The sequence below is a fragment of the Meriones unguiculatus genome, chromosome 6, assembly GCF_030254825.1.
Source record: "Meriones unguiculatus strain TT.TT164.6M chromosome 6, Bangor_MerUng_6.1, whole genome shotgun sequence".
Taxonomy (NCBI): domain Eukaryota; kingdom Metazoa; phylum Chordata; class Mammalia; order Rodentia; family Muridae; genus Meriones; species Meriones unguiculatus.
Genome location: NC_083354.1, coordinates 97,090,980 through 97,118,591, shown reverse-complemented (window position 1 = coordinate 97,118,591; position 27,612 = coordinate 97,090,980). Strand labels below are relative to the sequence as shown.

Here is a 27,612-nt window from a genome sequence, read left to right as displayed (position 1 = left end):
ATGAATAAAAGTCCCTGCACTTGGAGAGGTAGGACTTTGGTGTGGCCTGCTTACTAAAGCCTGATCTTATCCTGTGGAGTTGGTTGATGTTTCTACTGTCACCATTCAAGAAAATTAAAATTTCACTGTTAGGGCTCCATCTCTTTCTTACTTTATTCAAATTACAAAGGGCCCAAAATCACCTCAAAGAAATACCACTGAGACTCTGTGCGTCACAAAAGCATGATTCATTCATGTGTTAAACTATTACATTCAAATGAATTAATGAGTATAAGTAATATGCACCAGTAACTATAAGAAAATTGGATTAATTTCTTGAAATTGAAATAGCAGCATCTTTCCAAATATTGTTAAATGGCAAAGTGAAGTTCAAATCTCTGGGCAGTTGAATTCAGCTCTAAGACTGACGTCTTGATATAAACGCATGAAATGATATTTCAGGTTTGTATAATGATATTTCAGCAGTAACCGTTTCTTTCAGAGCTGTCCTTTGAGACTAACTAGCCCCTTCAATACTGCCTCTGAAATTCAAGGAAACAAAAAACAACAACAACAGAAAGGCAAGTCTAACTGATTAAAGTTTCACTGGTGAATAATCCTGTTTTGCTTGAAAGAAGCCAGACATCTGCTGACCAGCACACATTAAAATGGTGACGGTTTTTGATCTTCAGTCATGTATATCAACTAAGAGGTTAGTTGTCACAATATTTAACTTGCAGAAAAATGAGCTCGACTGAGGAATTCCAGGAACTAATTCCAGAAAACCAAGATAGATCACATTGTTCCTAATAGGGACAAAAAATGCAAAAAGATGTAGGAACACTGCTGAGTGATGGAACTTTCTCGGCATGTTCATCTTGCTGCCATTTGCACAACAGTATAAAAGCCTATTCACATATTTCATTTACCTGAGTTGGGTTTTCTTTCTTTGTTTTGTATTGTTTGGTGTGTGTGTGTGAGAGAGAGAGAGAGACAGACAGAGAGGCAGAGAGACAGAGACAGAGAAAGAGACAGAGACATAGACAGAGAGACAGAGAGACAGAGACAGAGACAGAGAGAGAGAGAGAGAGAGAGTTGATGGGTGGGTGAGTGTTCAGTAATAGGAATAAGATGTTTCCTTATTCTTCCAGGATCTGGTACTTGAAAACTCCTGTTTCTTTCCCACCAATTGCCTTCCATTTCTTGGTTTTAGGCAGGCAAGCAAATAGACGGTATCAAGCATAGAGTTTTACCTTTAAAGGTATCTTTCAGAGCTTCTAAAAATACTTCTCCTGTTTAGCATCCAGTAACATGGTCACTGGCATATTTGATATTTTAAATATTATTAAAAGGCAGTATGTTAGCTGGAGTCTTTGTAAGTCATAAACTTTTGGTACAATTCAAAGTTAGTTATTTTCAAACCCAGTCAACTTCAGATATAAAATTCTCTTAGAAAAAGTAGATGATTTAGCCAACCCTGTTTTGCAGGGTTTTGCAGAAATTGACAGAGAAGCATCATAAAGGAAAAACAACAACAACAACTTTTCAGGATTTAAAAGAGAGAAAAAGACAAAAACATGCATCTCCTCAGGAGTCTAGGGTTCTTCCAACTAACCCTGATATTACTTAGGATTACTATAGGGACAGGGATTTTTGTGTCTCCTAACGGGGTATTAAAATACTCCTCAATGAACATCCCTGTGACTCTCAGTATTTGGGTAGGTTGTGCCCTGCTGAGCATGATGAATGCTCTCTCTTTTGCCGAGCTGGGGACCATCTTCCCTGTGAGTGGAGCATCTTATTACTTCCTCAAAAGATCTCGTGGATCCTCTGCTGCTTTTCTCAGTCTTTGGATTAATTTGTTTGCTCATTTTCTAGGCATTGGTGTTCATGTCCTAACAGCAAGTAGTTATCTAATCCAGTCTTTCTCTGCTGGATGCCCAGCTCCAGAGCTACCAAAGAAGTGTCTGGCTTTGATTATTTTGTGGTCCCTTGGAATTCTGAATTCTCGGGGGATAAAAACAGTGGCTTGGATTCCAATTATCAGCAGTCTGATAAAAATAAGCATTCTTTGTCTCATTTCTCTAACTGGGGTAGTTCTGTTAGTGATTGGGAAAAAGGAGAATATAAGCAGGTTTGAGAATGCTTTGGACGCTGAACTTCCTGATGCTTCACAGACTGCAGAGGCCATTGTTCAAGCGTACTATTCATACTTCGGAGCAACACTCCTGATCAACATAGCAGGTAAAGCCATTCATAAAAAATATCTGCCATGACACAGAAGGGTTTGTGAGTAGCAGGTAAATTCATTCATAAAACTACACATAAAATTAAAGAGAAAAGTTAATATTATCATTTCATGTTCTGTAGTGAAGGCCAATCTCTTCCATAATGCAGTTATAATTAAATTCATTATTTAATTATATATTCATTCATATAGACTGTATAGAATTTAATTTTCTTTAAGTCGTGTCTTTCATATAAAATTTGGGAATGCTAAGAATTTTCAAACTAGAATTGAGATTACTCTATACTCCCTATTTTGTTTCAAGTAATCCCACCGTCTTGAATTAAGTAGTAATTATATAAGACATGAACTCAGTGACTGGTTGATCACTTCCCCCTGATGGGAGAACAGCCTTACCAGGCCACATAGGAAGACGATGCAGCCAGTCCTGAAGAGATCTGATAGTCTATGGTCACATGGAAGGGGAGGAGGTCCTCCCCTATCAGTGGACTTGGGCAGGGGCATGAGAGGAGATGAGGGAGGAAGAATGGGATTGGGAGGGAATGTGGGAGGGGCCTACAGCTGGGATACAAAGTGAATAAACTGTAATTGATATGAAAAATTTTAATTATAGAAAAGACATTAATAAGCTTACAACTGTAAAGCTATCACAGGCTAACATTTAGTGTGTTCTACCTCAACTTCAAAATGTGTTCTGGGCATTCCCACATACCCACCCTCTCATGCTTATTGTGAATCATCGCTCTTAGAGTATTTACATTGAAAAGTACACTGTACTTTCTTGTATATTTGTCACTGGGTTTATTAAAATACCAGCTAAATTTTATTGTACTATAAGTCTTATAGCACTTTGTTTAGCTCTTTAGGGCTATAGATTTTTCTATGTTTAGCCTATATTATACATCTAATGTCCACTTATAAAAGAGGATACGCCATGTGTGTCTTTCTGCTTCTGGGTTACCTCACTCAGGATGATCTTTTCTAATTCCATCCATTTGCTTGAAATTTTTATGAAACCTTTATTTTTAATTGCTGAGTAGTATTCCCTTGTGTAACTGTACCACAATTTCTGTATCCATTCTTCACTTGCGGGACATCTAGGTTGTTTTCAGATTCTGGCTACTATGAATAAAGTTGCTTTGAACATAGTTAAAAAAAAATGTCTTTGTAGTATGATTGAGCACCTTTCCTATATATGCCCAAGAGTGATACAGCTGGATCCTGAAGTAGCAGTATTCCCAATTTTCTGAGGAAAAGCCAGATTGATTCCAAAGTTGTTGTACAACTTACAGTCCCACCAGCAATGGAGGAGGGTTCCCCTTTCTCCATGTCTTCTTCCAGCATGTGTTGTCACTTGAGTTTTTGACCTTAGCCATTCTGATGGGTGTGAGGTGGAATCTCAGGATCATTTTGATTTGCATTTTCTGGATAATTAATGACATTGAGCATTTCTTTAAGTGTTTCTCTACCATTCTATTTTCCTCTTTTGAGAATTCTCTTTTTAGCTTTGTAACCCATTTTTTAGTAGGATTACTTGGTTTGTTGGTGTTTAACTTCTTCAGTTCTTTATATATTCTGAATTATAAGTTGAGGGAGGGGACTTCAATTGGGACATATAATGAATAAATTGTGAAGAAAAAAAAATTAAATTGGAGAAAATGACCTGATTGTAATATGGAGTCTCTAAATGCAAAAATTATTGTAGAATATGGAATAATTTATCAAAGGACAGACCTCAATATCAGAACACAAATTCTTGAAATTGTGGTGATCTCACTTTGATGAGACTCTTTGTTTACACAAATAGATCAATACAGTTTTCATATGAAAAGATGTTTAAAGACTTTAGCAATTTCTTAATGTACTATTGTTATTTTCTTAAGAGTTTTTTCTATGTGTTTTGATAATATTACAATGCCTTACTCCAAATCTTCCCAGATCTTTTCCTTCTTCCCTATCCACCCAACTTTGTGTCCTTTTTTTTTTTTTTTTCTAAATCCTTTAATACCACCTTGAGCTGCCAAATAATCTTGGATATGTGGTCTCCCATTGCAGTGTGGCAGCTTGCCAGAGGCTACACTCCTAGAGAAATCTGTTTCTCCCCCTCCAGGAGCTTAACAGTTACTACTCCCTGAGTGGGGATGGGGCTGGGGCTGGGTGTAGCGCTCTCTCCATGTTGGAATTTGCCCTGTCTTGGGTTTGCAGGAAGTTTGTAACAACCTCTGTGAGTATAAATGTCAACTGCCCTGCTGTGTTCATAAGGTAATGTTTTCTTTTCTTTTTTTTATTAACTCACAAACGTAATGTTGAAATTTTGTACATTGTTTCTAAACATTCACCAACTAGTTTCTTCGACCCTATTAAAAAAAAAAACTTTATTCTATTTCCACGTGTTAACTGAAATGCTAACAACATGTAGGAAATTCAACATATGATGTTTCACTCCTGGACCTTGATTCTCCCTCTGACTTATAATAGTGATAGATTTTTCAATATGTTACAACCACTTTTGCTGATGACCCTCTGAAAAGTATCATGTTGGATATAATAAAAAATTTAAGATGAGTACAAGTTGTAGAGAAGCTTGTATTTGTAAACGTAAGTTTAGTTGAACAAAATTTGAAGTATGATTTGGGAACACTAATGTATACTGTCATGATCATAATGCTCTATCATTCATTTTAATGAGTAACATTTGAATTTTTAATGTTTTAGTATTTCAGACCATTAAGTGCTTTTATTAGTTATCTGAGGATTTTGTAATTGTGTTTTGATCACATAACCTTCTCCACAACTCCTCCCAGATCCACTCACGCAACTTTCTCTCTTTTATTTTGTCACCTATCAAATCCAACTTGTGCAGCTATATGTTCTTGAATATGAGGCCTGCCACTATCACCTGGTTGACTTTCAAGGGGCAACATTAGCTTCCCCTCTTTTATTAAAAATAAATCATTTTCTCATACAATATACCTTGATTATGGTTTTCTCTCCTGTTCTCCTCCCATTTCCTTCCCCTCCCTCCATTTCTCATCACATCCACTCTGTCTCTTCTGAGAAAAGAACAGGCTTCTAATACATATCAACAAAACATAACAAAATAAATCAAAATCCATCACATCAAAGTAGGACAGGCAAACCAAGAGAAGGCTCAAGATTGCTCATCCATTAAAGACTAGGCTCACAATCAAAAATACAAGAGAAGGCAGAAGCATCACAGGCTAATTCATTCACATATTTAGGTATCATATAAAAGTAAAACATTAAACGCTATAATAATATATAATATAAATAATATAATGTAGAATAGAATAGAACCCAGTACTGGAAAACTCATTTGGTGACAAGAGATAGTCAGCTGAGGCACCATCTCCCTCATTATTTGGAGTCTTCATTGACATTTTAAAGTTTCCACTGTACTAGGTTTTCATAACACCCTTCAAATGTTCCTAAACTCTAGATGTCTCTTTCCACAATTCCCCCTCAATCATATCTCCCATTCCCCTCCCTACCTGATCCTTTTTATTCCATCCTACTTCCTGGACTCAGTAAAATGGATAAAAGCTATTCTATTTCCCCATCCTAAGGAAATGCATGTGTCTCCCAGTCTTTTCCTCTATACCTAAGCTCTCTGAGTCTATGTTTGTAACTTTTTATGGTTTATTTAATGGCTAATATCCACATATAAGGAATACAAACAAACTACCCTTCTGGGTCTGCGTTATCTCACTCAGGATGATTTTTTTTCTAGTTCCATTTATTTGCCTACAAATTTCATGGAGTCATTTTTTAACAGCTCAGTAGCACTCGATTAGGTACATGTACCATGTTGTTATTATCCCTTATTCTGTTCTGAGACATCTCAGTTGTTTCCAATTTGGGGCTAATGAGAACAGAGCAGTAATGAACACTGTTTAGCAAGTTTATCTGTGATAGGATGTAGTTTCCTCTGAGTATATACCAAAAAGCTGTACAGCTGCATCTTTAGTAGACCTATTCATATCTTTCTGAGGAACTGCAATGCTGATATCTTTTTTCCTCCATTTATTTACTTATTTACTCACTTTACAGACTCTGTAGGTCTTCTTTTGGTGCCCTTTACCTCTCTGGCTCCCTCAGTCCTTCCTCAAACTCTTCCACAGCACTCCCCTAGCTCAGCCTAATGCTTAGCCTTGGTTTTCTGAATCTGTCTCCATCAACTCATGGATTAAGCCTATCAAAAAAACAGATATGCTAGATTCCTGTCTACAAGCATAGCAGAGTAACAATGGTTGGCCCTTTCCCTTGTGGTGTATCTCAAGCTACGCCAATCACTGTGTCTGCCATTTTCTCAGTCTCTGTTCCATCTTTGCACCTATGCTTCCTGTAAACAAGACACATTTTGGGTCAAAGGTTTTAAGTGTGGGCTGGTGTTCACCTCCCTCCACTAGGAGTCACGCCTGTACTCTAAAGTTTTTGTTTGATTTCCTAAATTTCTCTTTTCCTATTGTACTTTATTATAGAATTTATTCATATCCTTTTTGAAACCCTTGATTATATTCATAATGGCTAATTTAAAATCCCTGTCTTGTGCTTCAGCTATACTGCATTTCTGGGGACTACTTTAGTAGGATTTCTGAGTTCTGGTGACATCATATTGTCTTTGTTGTTAATGCCAGTGTTTTCATGCTGCTGTTTTGGCCTCTGGGCTTGTGATAATTGTGCAGGGTGATAAGTATGGATCTACTTGCATTTTTCATTTTTATATTTTTATTTTTTATATTTTATATTTATTTTTTATTTATATTTATTTTATTTTATTTTTTCTCCTTTCTTCTGATCCTAGTCTATCAGGACTCATCAGGAGTGGCTACATTGTCTTTCTCTGTGGCCTGGTAAGGCTGCCCCACCCTCAGGGGGAGGTGATCCAAGAGCAGGCCAATCAGTTCCTGTCAGAGACAGTCCCTGTCCTCATTACTGTGGAACCACTTGGACACTGAACCTCTGTGCAGGTGTTCTAGGTTATCTCCATAATGCTCCTTGGTTAGAGTATCAGTCACAGAAAAGACCACTCTGCCCAGATTTTTTTGTTAAGTTTCTCTCTGTGGAGCTCCTGTCCTCTCCAGGTCTTACTATCTCCCACTTGTTTCATAAGATTCCCTGCACTCTGCCCAAAGTTTGGCTATAAGTCTCAGCATCTGCTCTGATACCCTACAGGGTAGAGTTTTTCAGAGGCCCTCTGTGGTAGGCTCCTGTCCTGTTTCCTGTTTTCTCCCTCTTCTGGTGTCCATCCTTTTTGCCTTTCTGAATGGGGATTGAGCAACTTAGCCAGAGTCCTCCTTCGTGATTAGTTTCTTTAGGCGTACAGATTTTAGTAGGTTTATCCTAAATTATATGTCTAATATCACTTATGAGTGAGGATATACCATGTGTGTCTTTCTGCTTCTGAGATACCTCACTTAGAATGACCTTTTCCAGTTTCCACCACTTGCCTGCAAATTTCATGATTTCCTTGTTTTTATTGCTGAGTAAAATTCCATTATGTAAATGTACCACAATTTCTGTTTCCATTCCTCAACTGAGGGGCATCTGGGTTGTTTCCAGCTTCTAGCTATTACAAATAATGCTGCTACAAACATGGTTGAGCAAATGTCCTTGTATACTTGAGCGTCTTTTTGATATATGCCTAGGAGTGGTATAGCTGGATCTTGAGGTAGCACTATTCCTAATTGTCTGAGAAAGCACCAGATTGATTTCCAAAGTGGTTGTACAACTTTACATCCTCCCTAGCAGTGGAGGAGGGTTCTCCTTTCTTCACATCCTCTCCAGCATGTGTTGTCACTTGAGTTTTTTATCTTAGCCATTCTGATGGGTATAAGGTGAAATGTCAAGGACGTTTTGATTTGCATGTCCCTGATGACTAAGGATGTTGAACATTTCTTTAAGTGTTTCTCTGCCATTCAATATTCCTCTATTGAGAATTCTCTGTTTAGCTCTGTACTTGATATTTTTTATTGGGTTAACTAATTTGTTTCTCTTTAACTTCTTGAGTTCTTTATATATTCTTGATATTATCTTTCTGTCAGATATAAGGTTGGTGAAGATTCTTTCCCAATCTGTAGGCTGTCATTTTGTTCTGACAACAGTGTCTTTTGCTTTACAGATGATTTTCAGTTTCATGAGGTCCCATTTATTGATTGTTGCTCTTTGAGGCTGTGCTGTTGGTGTTCTGTTCAGGAAGTTGTCTCCTGTCCCAATGAGTTCAAGGCTTTTCCCGACTTTTTCTTCTAACAGGTTTAGTGTGTCTGGTTTTATATGGAGGTCCTTGATCCCCTTGGACTTTAGTTTTGTGCAGGGTGATAAGTATGGATCTATTTGCATTTTTCATTTTTATATTTTTTATTTATTTTTTATATTAATCACTGGTTATTTACTTTGTATCCCTGCTGTAGCCCCCTCCCTCATTCCCTCCCAATCCCACCCTTCCTCTGTCATCTCCTTTCTGCCCCTTTCCAAGTCCACTGATTGGGGAGGTCCTCCTCCACTTCCATCTGTGGATCTATTTTCATTTTTCTGCATGTAGACATCTATTTGTGTTTTTCCACATGTAGACATCCAGTTAGACCAGCATCATTTTTTGAAGATGCTATCTTTTTTGCAAGGTTTTTAATAAAAGGAAGTAAATTCACTACTAAAATATATTAATATATGGCATTCATTTTTATTCTCATTTTCCAGGAAATGAACTCCCAAATCAATAAGACAATTTTGTTCCAATTTCCCTAGTATTTTTAGGGTTCCATTTATATAGTAATCTGACATTTTACTCCCTGATACTTTCTTACAATTCTCTAAAGTTTAACTCTTTGATCAGAAAAGTTTATAAACATCATTTAAAATGAGTGTCTGTTAATTTATAGGAATGCTTTTTTAGTGTGGACAACTATCCCCAGAGATAAGTCTTACTTCACAGAGTTAAGCACTAAGTGCCAGCAAATATATCAAACCAGTTCTTAATCAGCTTGTGCATGAAAACTGACCAACTGCTCTACTGGAATATCTGCTATGTCATAAATGTGATTATTCCCTTCTGAAACCAACAGGTTCTTCATATTGAATCAAATAGCTCTCGTCTTTTGTCATCACTGCCTTGTATAGACCAATCATTTCAGTTCAAAGTTTGTTCCACTTGATGACAGATCAGTGCATAGAGGAGGATGAACAGAAGTGCATGGTAATGCTCCATCTAGCATAGAGCTTCTTAATCTTTTTATTTCATGGACACTTCCAATCTATTAAATTTTAGTTGACCCTGAGCACATATATAAATAAAATAAGAATACAAATAAAAATTTTAAAAGTAGTAAATCATAAAAAAATCTTTTACAGTATTTAGCAATGTCAAAAAAATTTTCTCATTGAACAGGGAAAGAAAATTTATATCCTAATGTGACAGCTCTGTGCTTATGCTGTCTACATATAGAAGTAAATCTCTGTTACATAGCTGATAGAATTATACATAAATTATTTTTTTATTTTTCTCTTATATATTATATCCTGTCCACAGTCTCCCCTCCCGTCTTTCCTTCCAGTCACCTCTACCCCCTTATCCCTGATCCATTCCTTCCCATTTCCTTCAAAAAAGTGCAGGCCTCCAGGGATATCAACAAAACATGGAATATCAACTTGCACTTAAACACTTCAACTTCCTTAGTCATCAGGGAAATACAAATTAAAAACAGCCTTGAAATTTCACCTTACACACATCAGAATGGCTAAGATTAATAACTCAAGTGACAACACATTCTGGAGAGGATGTAGAGAAAGGAGAACCCTCCTCCACTGCTGGTGGGAATGTAAACTTGTACAACCACTTTGGAAATCAATTTGGCGCTTTCTCAGACAATTAGGAATAGTGCTACCTCAAGATCCAGCTATACCACTCCTAGGCATATATCCAAAAGATGCTCAAGTATACAACAAGAACATTTGCTCAACCATGTTTGTAGCAGCATTATTTGTAATAGCTAGAAGCTGGAAACAACCCAGATGCCCCTCAGTTGAGGAAAGGATACAGAAATTGTGGTACATCTACACAATGGAATATTACTCAACAATAAAAAAAAGGAAATCATGAAATTTGCAGGCAAGTGGTGAGAACTGGAAAAGGTCATTCTAAGTGAGGTATCTCAGAAGCAGAAAGACACACACGGAATATAGTCACTTATAAGTGGATACTAGACATATAATTTAGGATAAACCTACTAAAATCTGTACACCTAAAGAACCTAAGCAAGAAGGAGGACCCTGGGTAAGATGATTATGTGTTTTGTATATCCTTTTATCATGTTTTTTTCTTCCCCTTAGGAGAAGTAAAAAGACCTGCTGAAAATATTCCAAAATCTTTAGTATCTTGCCTGTTCATTGTGGCTCTGTTGTACTTACTGATTAATATATCATACCTGGCAGTTTTGACACCCCAGGAAATCACCTCCTCAGGTATGAAGAAGTAAATGTAAATAAATGCCTCTCTGTGTTCAGGATAAATGTGGCTGATGATGAGCTTAATACACTAATTGGCAGCATGAGCCTGGAAGTGTAGAAACTCAAATGAGGAGGACAAAGATTTCATATAATAACCACCTTTATTCAGAACAACAGGCAATTCATACTCTGAGAGTTAAGAATCACACAAATAAAAAGATACATTCCAAGAGCAAGTCTATGTTTGAAGAAACTAAAGTCACAATATTTTTGCCTTGTTGTCACAAGCATTCAGAATCCTCATGTGACACCATTTTTGAACTGTGTTCTAACAGGGATGAATGATATATACTGTATATACATATGTTTGGTATATCTACCATGGTATAAAAATATTTATACTTTTGGCTTTTCAATGAATCTAAGAAAAGTATGACCTAAACCATCTATTAAAAAAGTAAACAATTACATTTTAGCAACTAAGTTATAGATCAAGTATGACGTGTACAACCAAAACTAAAATAAAGAAAACATAAAGAATTGGAGGGAATGAGTAAAGAAAAATATGACAAGACACATGAACGAGCAAAGCAAGAAACACAAGGAATAGATACTATGCATAGATGCTTCATCTTTCAGGACACACCTGCATCTTTACAATAAAATATGCTGTTGAAATAGGCAGCAGCTTCTTAGTTTCTTAGTTGCAAAAATTAGTGCCAAGAAGTTAAGGAAGGTTGTCATTTACATTTATCTGCAACAGGACAGAAAAGTGAGTCACAACCAGTTCTCAACCACACTGCACATTATAGCTCACTGCTGTAGTCTAGTATCTAGGTAATGTGAACACTAATGTAGTAAATGTGAGCAGCAATTTTCATGATTCACTCTTCACAAAATAGTCCTCACAACCCCATAAGGAATGTGAACCCATCATCACTCACTCACTGGGCTCTGTTGCTGGGCAAGTTATCAAGAATATATAAAACCCTTTTCTGGAAAGTAGGTGACTCTGCTAGTTGGAACCAGAGCATCAAATCTCCTTTCCTCCAGCATAACATGATTGGAGAAATGTTAATTCTTTAGAAGCGCCATTGATTTTAAATAGTATAATAATAATCAAAGGGAGAGGCACCATAGTATTTTTTTAGGATATTCTTATTCTTTTATGGATGGTTATAAAATGGCATAGATGTATTAGATAGGCTTGTCAGGGAACCCTTAGTCAAAGAAGACATTGGATTGGGGCATTTACAAGCATATTTGCAACAAAGGGAGCTATCTGAGAGAGGTAGGTATTATACAAATTTCAAAACTCCTTCTTCTGCAAAGCAACTGAGTTCAAGGCCATTTGTACAGGAATATCCGTATAAGGCAGTGCCAGAGCTCCACATATACTTTGGTCTTTCCTTCTGGCTTATTTCTGAAAAACTAATTGCCAAGTCACAATATAAATCATGTGGCTGTAAGGAAAATTAAAGACTGCTGCTCCATTTTCTGTCATGCAAAAATGAATTTGACCTTCTGAATTTTGATTTAATTTTTGTAGATTCTGTTGTTGTCACATGGATGAACAGAGCCTTTCCTTCCATGCAATGGGTAGTTTCTTTGTCCATCTCGGCTTCTCTAGTGTTATCCATTCCTTGTGGAATACTGTCAGCATCAAGAATATTCTACTGTGCAAGTCAAGAGGAGCAACTTCCTTTCATCTACTCAATGCTCAATGGCCATAACTCTCCAGTTGTAGCTGTCATCCAGACAGTCGTTTTTCTCTTCTGTGGCAATAATGACTTCGAATATAATCTACTTAGTGAAATATGTGAGTCTAGGAACATGCTGTATATATTTGCTAAATATGATTGGATTGCTTAAACTAAGGTATCATAACCCTGATCTACCAAGGCCTTATAAGGTAAGTCAATATGTAAATACTGATGTCGAATGTCACCTGTTTCAAGCTCTGTAAGATTCTTCTATCCAGTTGCAAACACAGCATATGAAGCAGCAACTCTCACTCTTCCTACCCAGCTTTTGTGATATGAGTCATTTGAGGATTCCTTTTACTGTATGAAAATTAAAAACTGATTCACTGCAAAAAAGACAGATGTCATCATCATCTTCCTGGAGCCAAACAATAACACTAAAGAGAAAACAATAGTTTCAATTCCGAAATGAGCCTGTTCACCTCATAAGTCACATGATAAAGGTAGCTTCCTCTTCTTGCTTATTTCCTTAATTGGTAGTTTATTTAATTCAAGATTTGAAGTAAAACCTGATCTTGGATGAGTTTTGTCTTTATTGTCTTTGTACTGTATAATTCACACATGATTAAACATCCAAGGAGGTTCCATCATCTTTGTTTTCCCTCTCAATATTCCTACAAATTTAATCAAGATTTAGGCCATATCATGATTGCTGAGATAATATTACAATATAAAAACTTCATATTTTATGACAGTGACCATAATAACCACATGAGTATTGTTAATAAAAACCCATATTCACAGATTTTTCTGCCCTGGAATTCCAATTCATTCAGTCTCGATTGGGCCACAGGAATTTGTACTGACATCAGCCATCTTGGGATCCTTATAAATAAGGGATCACTGACCATATGTTGAGGAATGTCAGTCTATACCATACTCCACATTCTCTTTCCTTGTAATCAGGTGTATCCTATGTTAACAAAGGTGATAGATACATTGTATATGTTTCATATCCTGGCTATATTTCAGACATTCATGTATGCAATTCAGAAAATGTGGATAGATATAATTTTTAGTCTTACTATATTTATCTCACTGTAAAAAGGAAATATATAGATATATATACATTAGTCAAGGTCAATGTAGATTGTTAAGCACATTCTAGTGAATGTGTTTCTCTCATATAGACTTTGACTATCAAAATAAAATTAGATTATCATTTTAAAAATAAAAAATCAGAGGAACAAAATAATTAAGTCATTAATTGGGCATCGGCACAATGCCTCTCAAGTTCCTGTATATTAATTTTCTGTATCTTTCCTAAGCACTGCACATGGCAAATAGAAATACTTCAATTTCATGAATGTTTACATTGGAAACACTAGCTTACTGACAGTGTGAAGTGACTGAAATACTGGTTGTTTTGTATCACAGGAAAATAACTAAGCAGCAGCAGGTGTTAAATAAATACAGTCCTCAAGCCTATCTTTAAGGACCTGTTTGTTATCAGTCATTATAAAATGAACACTCAGAAAACAATCCTCATAAAGAAAACACTGAGTCTTCTATGTAATGGCCTATTGTATAAAACTGAGAAACAATTCATAAAGACATGTCCATTTGCTATTAGATTGCATTTAAAACAAATACTTCCAAAAATAGAAAGAGCAAAGCCTAAAAACATAGGCACTGGACACCAAATAGATTAAAGAATTGAGATGGTTCCTTGTTTTTTAAATTTTTTTATTTTTATTTTTATTTTTTAATTATTTTTATTAATTACAGTTTATTCACTTTGTGTCCCACCTGTAGCTTCCTCCCTCCTCCTCTCCCAATTCCAACCTCCTCCCTCTTCCCCACAAGTGCCCCTCCCCCAGTCCACTGATAAGGGAGGTCCTCCTCCCCTTCCCTCTCATCCTAGTCTATCAGGTCTCTTCAGGAACAGCTGCATTGTCTTCCTCTGTGTCCTGATAAGGATGCTCCCTCCTCAGGGGGAGGTGATCCAAGAGCAGGCCAGTCAGTTACTGTCAGAGACAGTCCCTGTCTCCATTACTATGGAACCTACTTGCACACTGAACTGCCATGGCCTACCTCTGTGCAGGGGTTCCAGGCAATCTCCATGAGTGGTCCTTGTCTGGAGTATCAGTCTCAGAAAAGACCCCTGTGTCCAGACTTTTTGGATCTGTTGCTCTCCTTGTGGAGCTCCTGTCCTCTCCAGGTCTTACTATCTCCCACTTGTTTCATAAGATTCCCTGCACTCTGACCAAAGTTTGGCTATGAATATCAGGTCTCAGCATCTGCTCTGATACCCTGCAGGGTAGAGCCTTTCAGAGGCCCTCTGTGGTAGGCTCCTGTCCTGTTTCCTGTTTTCTCCCTCCTTCGATGGCCATCCTCTTTGCCTTTCTGAACACAATGGAGTATTGCTCAGCAATGAAAAATAAGGAAATCATGAAATTTGCAGGTAAATGGTGGGACCTAGAAAGGATCATCCTGAGTGAGCTGTCCCAGAAGCAGAAAGACACATATGGTATATACTCACTCATATAGACATATAACACAGGATAAACCTACTAAAATTTGTACATCTAAAGAAACTAATCAAGGACCGAGGGGCAAGATGGCGGCGCCGGGAGGACTCTCATTCTGAGCAGCAGCACAGCAGGATCAGCACAGTGACCAGCAATCAGAACTCTCGGCCATAAAACACAGTCATTGTGTTTCCCAGGTGAGAGGATACCCCACGGTGGGGGATTCAATCAGCTTTTAACTCACCCAGCTAAACCGCGGAAGAGATCCCGGTTCCGCCAGAGGCTTGGCTGCATGCCGCCAGCCCCAGCCCCAGCCCAGAGCCACAAGCCAGTGTCTCTGGTCACGGTCCCAGACTGAACCTTGGGCACCACACTATCAGAGACTGGAATTTTCAGTCGAGAGATAACCCCAGGGTACAGGAAACGATTGGAACCGGCCTTAGGTGACCCAGACATCCCCTGGAAAAGACTCGGGCGGGTTCCATGGGCACCCCAGGAGCCAGCCCGGAGCCAGAGCCTGGGACCCAGGTTCCCCCACAGAGCCCTGCCTGCCTGCGCGCCTGATTCGCCGCCAGAGATAGAAACGGCGGGTCTGATCTCAGAGCACTCAGCTCACCCCCAACCTGAAAAGGTCCCCGGAAAATTACCCAGCTTAGGGAGCCACTCAGGCTTCCAAAAGCCGCAAAGGCAGACACAGGCAGTTTCTGCACACCAGACAGCTGGCAGAGACTGAGCCGCCATCACACAGCTGTGCTCCAGGCACAGGCAAATTTCTGTGGCCAGCCAGCTGGCGGACACTGAGCAGTGTGCACTAGGGCAAAAAAAGACACTAGGAGTCCCTGTCTCCAGAGAATCCACGGGGAAGGAAGGAAACTGTACTGATCTAAATCACCCAATCCTTCCCTAGAAAAAGTCTAACAGTCTAGTGGGGCTGAGGCGCCAGCACTCAGCTGTGCTCCAGACACAAGCACAAACAGTTGAGGCGCGCCTGATGTCCAACTGGGTCACAGCAGCTGATCATTAAATTTGCAACAAGAAACCCAGAAACAGGGAAGCTGCCGTCAGGACTTCCCTGGGGGAGAGGAGAACCCTCTCGACTAACAAAGACCACAGTTACCACTCAGGTCTATATCCCTGAGGTGAGCAACTCCTGAAAAAAACACCAGCCATCCAGGGACTATACCCAAAAAGCTGAGAAGACATCCTTCAGGAAAAACCAGCTTTCTGCAAAGGGGATTCTCTCCACCAGAGGATCCCCAGGAACCACCAGAAAATAACCCCAAACTCCTAAGATAACACAATGGGTAGAGGCCAGCGTAAAAGCTCAAGCAACAAAAGACAGAGCAATATGGCATCTCCAGAACCCAGTTACCCAGGGGCAAGTAGCCCTGGATACCCCACCATAACTGAAATCCAAGAAGATGACCTAACAAGTATGCTCATGAAGATGATAACAGAGGAAACAAATAAGATTCGTAAAGACATAGAGGAAAATAAACTCAAACAGAATATTGCCATCCGTAAAGAAATAGAGGAAGCTGCAGCCAAACAGTTTATGGCCTTTAGAAAGGAAATGCTTAAAACACTGAATGAAATGATAGAAACAGAGTTGAAGGAACTAAAAGAAAAACAGGAAAGTACAATCAGACAGGTGAAGGAAGTAAACAAAACAACTCAAGACCTGAAGATAGAATTGGAAAAATTAAAGAAAACACAAATGGAAGAAACAATGGAAAGGAAGAATCTAGGGAAGAAAACAGGAACTACAGAGGTAAGCATAACCAACAGACTACAAGAGATGGAAGAAAGAATCTCAGGTGTAGAAGATACAATGGAAGAAATCGATGTATCTGTCAAAGAAAATGTTAAATCCGAAAAATTCCTGACACAGACCGTCCAAGAAATGCAAGACAATATGAAAAGACAAAACCTAAGAATAATAGGTATAGAGGAAAAAGAAGACTCCCTTCTCCAAGGCCCAGAACATATTTTCAACAAAATCATTGAAGAAAATTTCCCCAAGCTAAAGGAGAGGCCAATTAGAATACATGAGGCCTACAGAACACCCAACAAATTTGACCAGAAAAGAAAATCCTCCCGCCACATAATAATCAAAACAGTAAGTATACAGAACAAAGAAAAAATACTAAAAGCTGCAAGGGAAAAAGGCCAAGTAACATATAATGGCAAACCCATTAGAATCACACCTGACTTTTCAACAGAGACTATGAAAGCCAGAAGGGCCTGGACGGATATCATGCAGACCCTAAGAGAACACAGATGTCAGCCCAGGCTACTATACCCAGCAAAACTCTCAGTCCTCATAGATGGAGAAAACAAGATATTCAATGACAAAAACAAATTTCAACAATGCCTACAAACAAATCCAGCATTACAGAAGACACTGGAAGGGAAAATACAACCCAAGAAAGCTAGCTACATTCAAGAAAACACAGGAAATAAATAACCTCACTTCAGTAAAACAAAAAGCAACCAAGCACACAACCTGATGACCACAGCCAACATCAAAATCAAGAGATCTAACAGCCACTGGTCATTAATCTCTCTCAACATCAATGGACTCAACTCTCCAACAAAAAGACACAGATTAACAGAATGGATACGTAAACAAAACCCAGCAATCTGTTGCATACAAGAAAACACCTAAGACACAAAGATAGACATTACCTGAGGGTAAAGGGTTGGAAGACGACTTTCCAAGCAAATGGACCCAAAAAGCAAGCAGGAGTAGCCATTCTAATATCTGATAAAATAGACTTTCAACCAAAATTAATCAAAAGAGATGGGGAAGGACACTTCATACCCATCAAGGGAAAATTCCACCAGGAAGACATCACAATCCTGAACATCTATGCCCCAAATACAAGGGCACCCACATTTGTGAAAGAAACATTGATAAAATTTAAAGCACATATAGATCCCCACACATTAATAGTGGGAGACTTCAACACCCCACTCTCAACAAAGGACAAGTCAACCAAACAGAAGTTAAACAAAGAAACAATGTCTCTGACAGAGGTCATGAATCAAGTGGACCTAACAGACATTTACAGAACTTTACACCCAAACACAAAAGAATTTACCTTCTTCTCAGCACCTCATGGAACCTTCTCCAAAATAGACCACATAGTGGGTCACAAAGCAAGCCTCAACAGATACAAGAAGATTGAAATAATCCCATGTATCTTGTCTGATCACCATGGAATAAAGCTGGACCTCAACAATAACAGAAATAACAAAAAGCCTACACACACATGGAAACTGAACAACTTGTTACTAAATGACAGCTGGGTCAGGGAAGAAATAAAGAAAGAAATTAAAGTCTTTCTAGAAATCAATGAAAATGAAGACAAAACATACCCAAACTTGTGGGACACAATGAAAGCAGTGCTAAGAGGAAAGTTCATGGCACTAAGTACCTTCAAGAAGAAATTCGAGACAGCTCATTCAAGCACCCTAATGGCTCACTTAAAAACCCTAGAAAAAGAAGAAGCAGACACACCAAGAAGGAGTAGACGGCTGGAAATAATCAAACTCAGGGCTGAAATCAATCAATTGGAAACAAATAAAACAATTCAAAGAATCAATGAAACCAAGAGCTGGTTCTTTGAGAAAATCAACAAGATCGACAAACCCTTAGCCAGGCTAACTAAAAGGCAGAGAGACACCACCCAAATCAACAAAATCAGAAATGAAAAGGGGGATATAACTACAGACACTGAGGAAATCCAAACAATCATTAGGACTTACTTCAAAAGTCTATATGCCACAAAATTTGAAAATCTAAATGAAATGGACAATTTTCTTGATCGATTTGACTTACCAAAGCTGAACCAGGACCAGGTAAATCAACTAAATAGACCTATATCCCCCAAAGAAATAGAATCGGTCATCAAAAGTCTCCCATCCAAAAAAAGCCCAGGACCAGATGGCTTCAGCGCAGAATTCTACCAGACCTTCAAAGAAGAGCTAACACCAATTCTCTTCAAACTATTCCACAAAATAGAAACAGAAGGAATATTACCAAATTCATTCTATGAAGCCACAGTCACCTTGGTACCTAAACCTCACAAAGACTCAACAAAGAAAGAGAATTTCCGGCCAATCTCCCTTATGAACATTGATGCAAAAATACTTAATAAAATACTTGCAAACCGAATCCAAGAACACATCAAAGATATTATCCACTATGACCAAGTAGGCTTCATCCCAGGTATGCAGGGGTGGTTCAATATACGGAAATCCATCAATGTGATCCACCATATTAACAAACTGAGAGAAAAAGACCACATGATAATCTCCCTAGATGCTGAAAAAGCCTTTGACAAAATCCAACATCCATTCATGTTCAAAGTATTGGAGAGATCAGGGATACAAGGCACATATCTAAACATAGTAAAGGCGATATACAGCAAGCCTATAGCCAACATCAAACTGAATGGAGAGAAACTTAAAGCAATCCCACTGAAATCAGGGACAAGACAAGGCTGCCCACTCTCTCCATATCTCTTCAACATAGTTCTGGAAGTCCTTGCTAGAGCAATAAGACAGTTGAAGGAGATCAAGGGGATACAAATTGGAAAGGAAGAAGTCAAATTATCACTATTTGCAGATGATATGATAGTATATGTGAGTGACCCCAAAAACTCTACCAGGGAACTCCTACAGCTGATAAACACCTTCAGCAAAGTGGCAGGATACAAAATTAACTCAAAAAAATCAGTAGCCCTCCTGTATACAAAAGACAAAAGGGCTGAGAAAGAAATTAAGGAAACAACACCCTTCACAATAGCCACAAATGACATGAGGTACCTCGGAGTAACCCTAACCAAGGAAGTCAAAGACTTGTATGAAAAAAATTTCAAATCTCTGAAGAAAGAATTAGAAGAAGATATGAGAAGATGGAAAGATCTCCCATGCTCATGGCTTGGTAGGATTAACATAGTAAAAATGGCCATCTTATCAAAAGCAATCTACAGATTCAATGCAATGCCCATCAAATTACCAACACAATTCTTTACAGACCTGGAAAGGAAAATTCTCAACTTCATATGGAATAACAAGAAACCCAGAATTGCTAAAACAATCCTCTACAATAACAGATCTTCTGGAGGTATCTCCATCCCTGATCTTAAGTTGTACTATAGAGCAACAGTTTTAAAAACTGCATGGTACTGGCATAGAAACAGAATGGTGGATCAATGGAACTGAACAGAGGACCCAGAAATAAACCCACACACTTATGGACACCTGATCTTTGACAAAGACGCCAAAACCATACAATGGAAAAAAGATAGCATCTTCAACAAATGGTGCTGGTCTAACTGGATGTCTACATGTAGAAAAATGAAAATAGATCCATACTTGTCACCCTGCACAAAACTGAAGTCCAAGTGGATCAAAGACCTCAACATAAAACCAGACACATTAAATCAGCTTGAAAAAAAAGTGGGAAATACCCTAGAACTCATTGGTACAGGGGAAAACTTCCTGAACAGAACACCAACACCACAGGCTCTAAGAGCAACAGTCAATAAATGGGACCTCATGAAACTGAAAAGCTTCTGTAAAGCAAAGGACACCATCATCAAAACAAAGCGACCACCTACAGATTGGGAAAGAATCTTCACCAACCCTTTATCTGACAGAGGACTCATATCCAGTATATATAAAGAACTAAAGAAGCTGAAAAGCAGCAAACCAAGTAATCCACTTAAAAAATGGGGAACAGAGCTAAACAGAGAATTCTCTGTAGAGGAATACCGAATGGCAGAGAAGCACTTAAAGAAATGCTCAACCTCACTAGCCATTAGGGAAATGCAAATCAAAACAACCCTGAGATTTCACCTTACACCCATGAGAATGGCCAAGATCAAAAATTCAAGTGACAACACATGCTGGAGAGGTTGTGGAGAAAGGGGAACCCTTCTCCACTGCTGGTGGGAATGTAATCTTGTACAACCACTCTGGAAATCAATCTGGCGCTTTCTCAGACAACTAGGAATAGCGCTTCCTCAAGATCCAGCCATACCACTCCTAGGCATATATCCAAAAGAGGCTCAAGTACACAAAAAGGACATTTGCTCAACCATGTTTGTAGCAGCTTTATTTGTAATAGCCAGAAGCTGGAAACAACCCAGATGCCCCTCAACTGAAGAATGGATGCAGAAATTGTGGTACATCTACACAATGGAATATTACTCAGCAATGAAAAATAAGGAAATCATGAAATTTGCAGGTAAATGGTGGGATCTGGAAAGGATCATCCTGAGTGAGTTGTCCCAGAAGCAAAAAGACACACATGGTATATACTCACTCATATAGACATACAACATAGGACAAACCCACTAAAACCTGTGCATCTAAAGAAATTAAGCAAGAGAGAGGACCCTAACTAAAACGTCCAATCCCCATCCAGAAAGGCAAAGAGGATGGACATCAGAAAAAGAAGAAAACAGGAAACAATCTAGGAACCTACCACAGAGGGCCTCTGAAAGCCTCTGCCCTTCAGACTATCAAAGCAGAGGCTGAGCCGGATGGGCAACTGTTGGGCAGGTGAACGGAATTTTAGGTAAGAACTGGGAAATAGTAAGAGCTGGAGAGGACAGGGTCTCCACAAGGAGAGCAACAGAACAAGAAAATTTGAACATAGGGAATTTCCCAGAGACTCATACTCCAACCAAGGACTATTCATGGAGATAACCTAGAACCCCTGCACAGATGTAGCCCAGGGCAGTTCAGAGTCCAATTGGGTTACATAGTAATGTGAAGAGGGACTGCCTCTGACATAATCTGATTGGCCTGCTCTTTGATCACCTCCCTCTGGGGGGAGGGGGAAGCAGCCTTACCAGGCCACAGTAGAGGACAATACAGCCACTTTTGATGTGAACTGACAGACTAAGATCAGAAAGGAGAGGAGAACCTCCCCTATTAGTGGACTTGGGGAGTGGCATGCAAGCAGAGGGAGGAGGGAGGGTGGGATTGGGAGGAGAGGAGGGAGGGGCTTATGGGGGGATGCAGAATGAATAAAGTGTAATTGATGAAAAAAAAAAAGAAACTAATCAAGAGAGAGCACCCTGACTAAAACGCTCAATCCCCATCCTGAAAGGCAAAGAGGATGGACATCAGAAGAAGAAAAAAAACAGGAAGCAACCTAGGAACCTGCCACAGAGGGCCTCTGAAAGCCTCTGCCCTGCAGACTATCAAAGCATATGCTGAGACATATAGCCAACTGTTGGGCAGAGTGCGTGGAATCTTATGTAAGAAGTGTGAAATAGTAAGAGCTGGAGAGGACGGGATTGAGCATCTTAACCAGAGTCCTCCTTCTTGATTAGCTTCTTTAGGTGTACAGATTTTTATTTGTAATAGCCAGAAGCTGGAAACAGCCCAAAAGCCCCAAATGTTGAGGAATGGATACAGAAATTGTGGTACATCCACACAATGAAATATTACTCAGCAATAAAAAACAAGAAAATCATGAAATTTGCAAATAATCGGTGGGAACTGGAAAAGATCATCCTGAGGGAGATATCCCAGAAGCAGAAAGACACACAGGGTATATACTCACTCATAAATGGATATTAGACATATAATATAGGATAAACATACTACAATCTGTACACCTAAAGAAGCTAATCAAGAAGGAGATGCTTCCTTCTTAAGAAACAGAGATCAGTACTTGTCCTTGACACATAAAATTAAATAAAAAATGAACGTAGCTCTCCAGTATGTTCTAGAGTCAATCCCTAGTAAAAGACCTTCTACCTTATGAAAAGTCAGTATGTGGGTAGAGTAATATTTAGATCTATCACCTCTAAGGAGAAACCATTTATGTTCGTCTATTAAATATACTATTCTTTCATATTGGCGTAGAAAATATAAATAGAAAACAAGAACTGTAGGAGGAAAAATAACTACCAAATCCATCCTTGGTAATGCCCTGGATTGTTAAAAGAACATTACAAACTTATTAATCATTTGTGGGAAGGTCTTTGAGTTAACTTTTAAACAGACAAATGCTAGGGGTATAAATTAAATTAGATGAACTCTACTTCAGAAGTTGCTTTTTAGAAAATAGTACATTATAACACTTGGGTTGAAGCAACACTAGCTTTCAGAATATTTTGGAAAGAAAAGATATTCCAATAAGCTGAGAGCCACTAGTTCTTCCACTGAAAACTACTACTCAGAAAGGACCTCAGCCTGAGAATCTAACTACTCACTTAGAAACTCGTTTGTTACCACTAATAAATATGACACTATGTGTTAAAGCTTTGGGTGTCACTTTGATTATAAAGCCCTAGAGAATTTACAAATTGTAAAGTATGTGATTTATAAATCGGAAAATTAAGAAGGTATTAGAACAATCCAGAATATTAACCTAATGTCACAACCATCTCTAAAAACAAGACAACAAAAATCATAAAATCATTATCATGTTCTACTTTGTAATTATAAATTCCAGATCTTGTATACAATTGAGATTTTCCACTAAGATACTTGTAAGCATTATATATAAATAGGTAAGTTTGGGGAGAGCACCAGAAATATACTTATTAGAAAGAGTGGAGATAGAAAGAATATCGGTGATGATAGAGCTCTGCCAAAGAAAACACACAACTTCTCTGTAATATATATAAAAAAAGTACTGAAGTTTGAAATTCAAATAATATCAGAACACTAATAAGCAACACTAAAAGCCATTAAAGCATATCATGTTATATTTCAAACCCTGAATAGAAATACTTGTTGAAAGTAGAAAAGAATATAAGGAAGAAAACTGAAAAGACACAAGGAAGAGAAGAAAGAAAAATGGGGGAGGGGGAATATATAACAAAATAAGTTTATATCTAAAGAAAGTACCACCTAACAAGCATTGCTATACCCAGCAAAAGTAGCTTTTAAAACTAGTGGGGAAATAAGGACATTTCAGGACAAATAGGGATTAACAGATCTCCTGGTCACTAAACCATCTCTGCAGAATGTACTTAAAGGAATTACTATATGCAACAGATAAAGAAAGACTATCTCTATCATGAAACCACCAGAAATAATGAACTTCTTGAGAGGCATAGATACACAAAGAAGTATAAAGAATTACATGGTTACTTACGTGGTTAACAAGTAAACTCCTCATACAGTAACGGAAGGCAAAGAAGAAAGCACAATAATCCAAAACAACTAGAAAAATAAACCAAAATTTTAAGAGTTTTCAACCATTCCCAATATGAAATCAATTGCAAGCTGCTTCAAATATTCAATAGACAGAGAAAGACTTTCTTAAATGGATGAGAAATAATATCTAGTTGCCTTCAAAATACAGATAGTATTGGTAAAATCATGTACAGATTGATAAAAGAAAAAAAAAGAGTTCATGGCACCATATCAAGCAAAGAGAATTTGAAAACTAGCTGATGTGACTATTCAGGTATTACAATGGGTCTTCAAAATTCATAAAAAAATGACAAGTAAAACACATATATTGTTGAGAAACAATTTGTCAGAAATACATATTAATAGCAAATATTCACTATATGATTGCATTTCCAATTTTATTTTTAAAGCATTAACACTAATGGGCATAAAATAGGTCTGCTGCAATAATGCTGTGACTTCCACCAGCACTCTTATCTTTAGGTAGTTCTTTCAAACTAAAAGTTAATGAAGAAACTTAGGAGTTAAACTATACTATATAGCAAATGGACTTAACAGGTATCTTTAGAATATTCTACCCAATATCCATGAATTCTGTATTTCTCTCGAGTTCATAAATTTAGGTAACAATGCAAACCTCAAAAGTGTAAAACATATCTTTTTCTGGTCTCTGATTAGGTCGTAGTGAAATAACACTATGTGATAACAGTAGATAGAGGAACAGTAAAGACATATGGGACTTGGGGGAGGAAATGTCTGCTAAAAGTAAGGGACATGTGAGAGAAAACTAACACCGTGAATGCTTCCTAAAATACATACATATATGAAAGTTAAATAAATGAAACCTACAAATAATGGGGGAAAGAAAGCCCCAACTGGACATTTCTTTTCACCAAATGAAGCTTCAGTAGCAGAGATGGGTTATATCAAAATGAGTTGTTGGCAAAAGGAAACCTTCAAATAACTCAGGCCATTTGTTCTCTCTACAAACTGACAGTATGGCCGTATTGAAGACAACATCTACATCATTCATTGAACATAGAAAAGCTGAGCTAGCACCTTCCTAGAGCTTTCACTCCTGAGTAGTGTTGTCGGTACTGGAAGGAACAGTTTACAGAGCTGCTGGATTCTACCAACCTTTAAGAGCTGACACCAAAGCCTCTCAAACTATTTCTTAAAATCTGAAAGGTAGGAATGTTAATAACCCATTCTACAAAGCCACTGTTACCCTAATACCACAACTACATAAGATACAACGGAAATGAGAAAAAAATATTAAACAATTTTCCAGTGAATGTATGTATAATTATTCTTTGCTTGTTTGTTTGTTTGTTGAAACAGGGTTTTTCTGTGTAGCCAGGGCTGTCCTGGAGTTCCCTTGTAGAGCAGGCTAGCCTCAAACTCACAGAGCTCTATCTGCCTTCTTGAATGCTGGCACAACAATTCTCAATAAATTTTTTCAATCTGAATTTGAGAACACATCAAGATAGTCAGACAAAACAAGAAATGTTGGCTTAATTGCAGGAATGAAAGAACAATTAAAAATATTTAGATGAGTTAAAATAAGATTGCACACAACTAGACTTAAGGTTTAAAATCACATTTATTTTTTTAAATATGTGTTTGTACATACACATATATAAGACATGAACATAAAAAATGAGATCAGAAAGGATGATGATACTTAAAGACAGAGATTTATGAAAAGAAGAGAAGATAATCAAACATATATCAGGAAGTCTAGAAGGGATGAGATAAGAAAAAGGGAGTGTAGGAGATAGAATAAGAACAAAGTAGAATTACATATGCCTATGAAAATTCCAGGACTAAACATACTACTATACCTATAAACATATCACTATGCTGTGCTAACTTAAAATTAATAAAAGAAACAAATTAGGAGAAAAAGGAGGGGAGGGTAGATGGGAACATGTTGGCTATGTGTAAAAGCATTTAGTTTTCCTACTTCAGAAAAACACCGTTGTAATGACTAATAGTTCTAACACGCTGTTTTCATTTATGGCAATGGTGTTTACTAAGGAACCATTTTTCCTAATGTTTGAAAATAAAGTACTGGCTTTAGTGAATGAAAACCTGATATGATGGATAGAGTAAAAAATTATGGGTACTGTAGGTAACTTCCCAATGAATTTTTAAAATAATGTTTAATTTGTAATGAATTTATTTTTTATAAACTAATACTAATACTGCTAAACAAAAACACTTAAGACTTCTGAAGATATGCATGTAATCACTTCTTCTTGGTTCTGTAGCATATATAATGCCTGTTTTGTCATGAGAACTTACAATGACACCAAAAGTCTTATTTTTCTTTTTTCTTTCAGGTGTGGCTGCCGTTTATATTTGGATCTATGGCTTGTTCAGTTTTTCTAATTTTCACACCAGTTATTCGGTCTCCTAGTGTAGAGCATGTCTATCAGGTTGCCTTCCTTGGCTGTGGACTTCTGTGTTACTGGCTTCAAGCTCACCTTAATAGACATGCTACTTGTTTTGACAAGATCACTTGTTACTGCCAACTCCTTTTCAATGTCTCCCCATCTGAAGACCAAGATAAATTAATTGCTGCCCAAAATTATGACTAAAGAAGAAGTAGATTTGAAAATAAGGAAGCAAAACATGTTTTGTTTTGTTTTTTTCAAATGAGTACAATTTTGTTGCGATTGTGGTTTTAGGTGTGTCTTCTCTTAAGCACAGTGCTCGCTTACATTATGTTCACCCCAAATTTAGTTGGAAAATTACAGTTCCACCACTTAAACAGCTTTATCTTATGAATAATTGGTAGAAATGAGATTAAAGGTTACAAACACACAGTAATTAGAAGAATATGGAAATTTTGTTTCGCACTAAAAGAGATATGTGTTCACAGGGTTTTAGCATGTTGACAAATGCATGCATGGCAAATTATAGGACTTTTAAGTAGAATTGTCCCAAGACATATGTAGCATATTTTAACTAAAAGGAAACGTTAGTGTAATGAGCTGCCTGAGCACAGGAATGGGTGTACGTTAGCCGAAGACACACAGTCAGTGATTCATCTCTGGCTGTTTTCCCTTTCCACTGAGAGATTTCCCCTTCTCCACTGAGACTTCAACCATGAAGACAGGGACCACACAGCCATTAAAGCTGAAAATATGCCATCACTGGCTGTTCAGAAATTGTTGGCCAGCCCTATCTATACTGCTAATTTGAAAGGGTTGATAACGCACAAATTCTGAATGACTAAAGTTATACTGGATGGTTTAAGAAGTAATGGCAAAGAGGCTGGACATCAGAAGAAGGAGAAAAGAGGGAACAAGTCAGGAGCCTGACACAGAGGACCTCTGAGAAGCTCTCCCCCCACAGACTATCAATGAGACTTATGGGCAACCTTTGGGCAGAGCGCAGGGAATCTTAGGAAAGAAGTGGGAAACAGTAAGATTTGGAGAGGACAGGAACTCCATAAGAAGAACAACAGAACCAAAAAATCTGAGCACAGGGGTATTTCCTGAGACTG

The 27,612-nt window shown here is 37.9% G+C and overlaps 1 pseudogene; it reads left to right on the top strand.

Annotated features, from left to right (window-relative positions):
- The first annotated feature begins 936 nt into the window (after positions 1-936).
- Positions 937-27,161, top strand: LOC110563242 (solute carrier family 7 member 13-like; annotated as a pseudogene).
- The last annotated feature ends 451 nt before the right edge of the window (positions 27,162-27,612 follow it).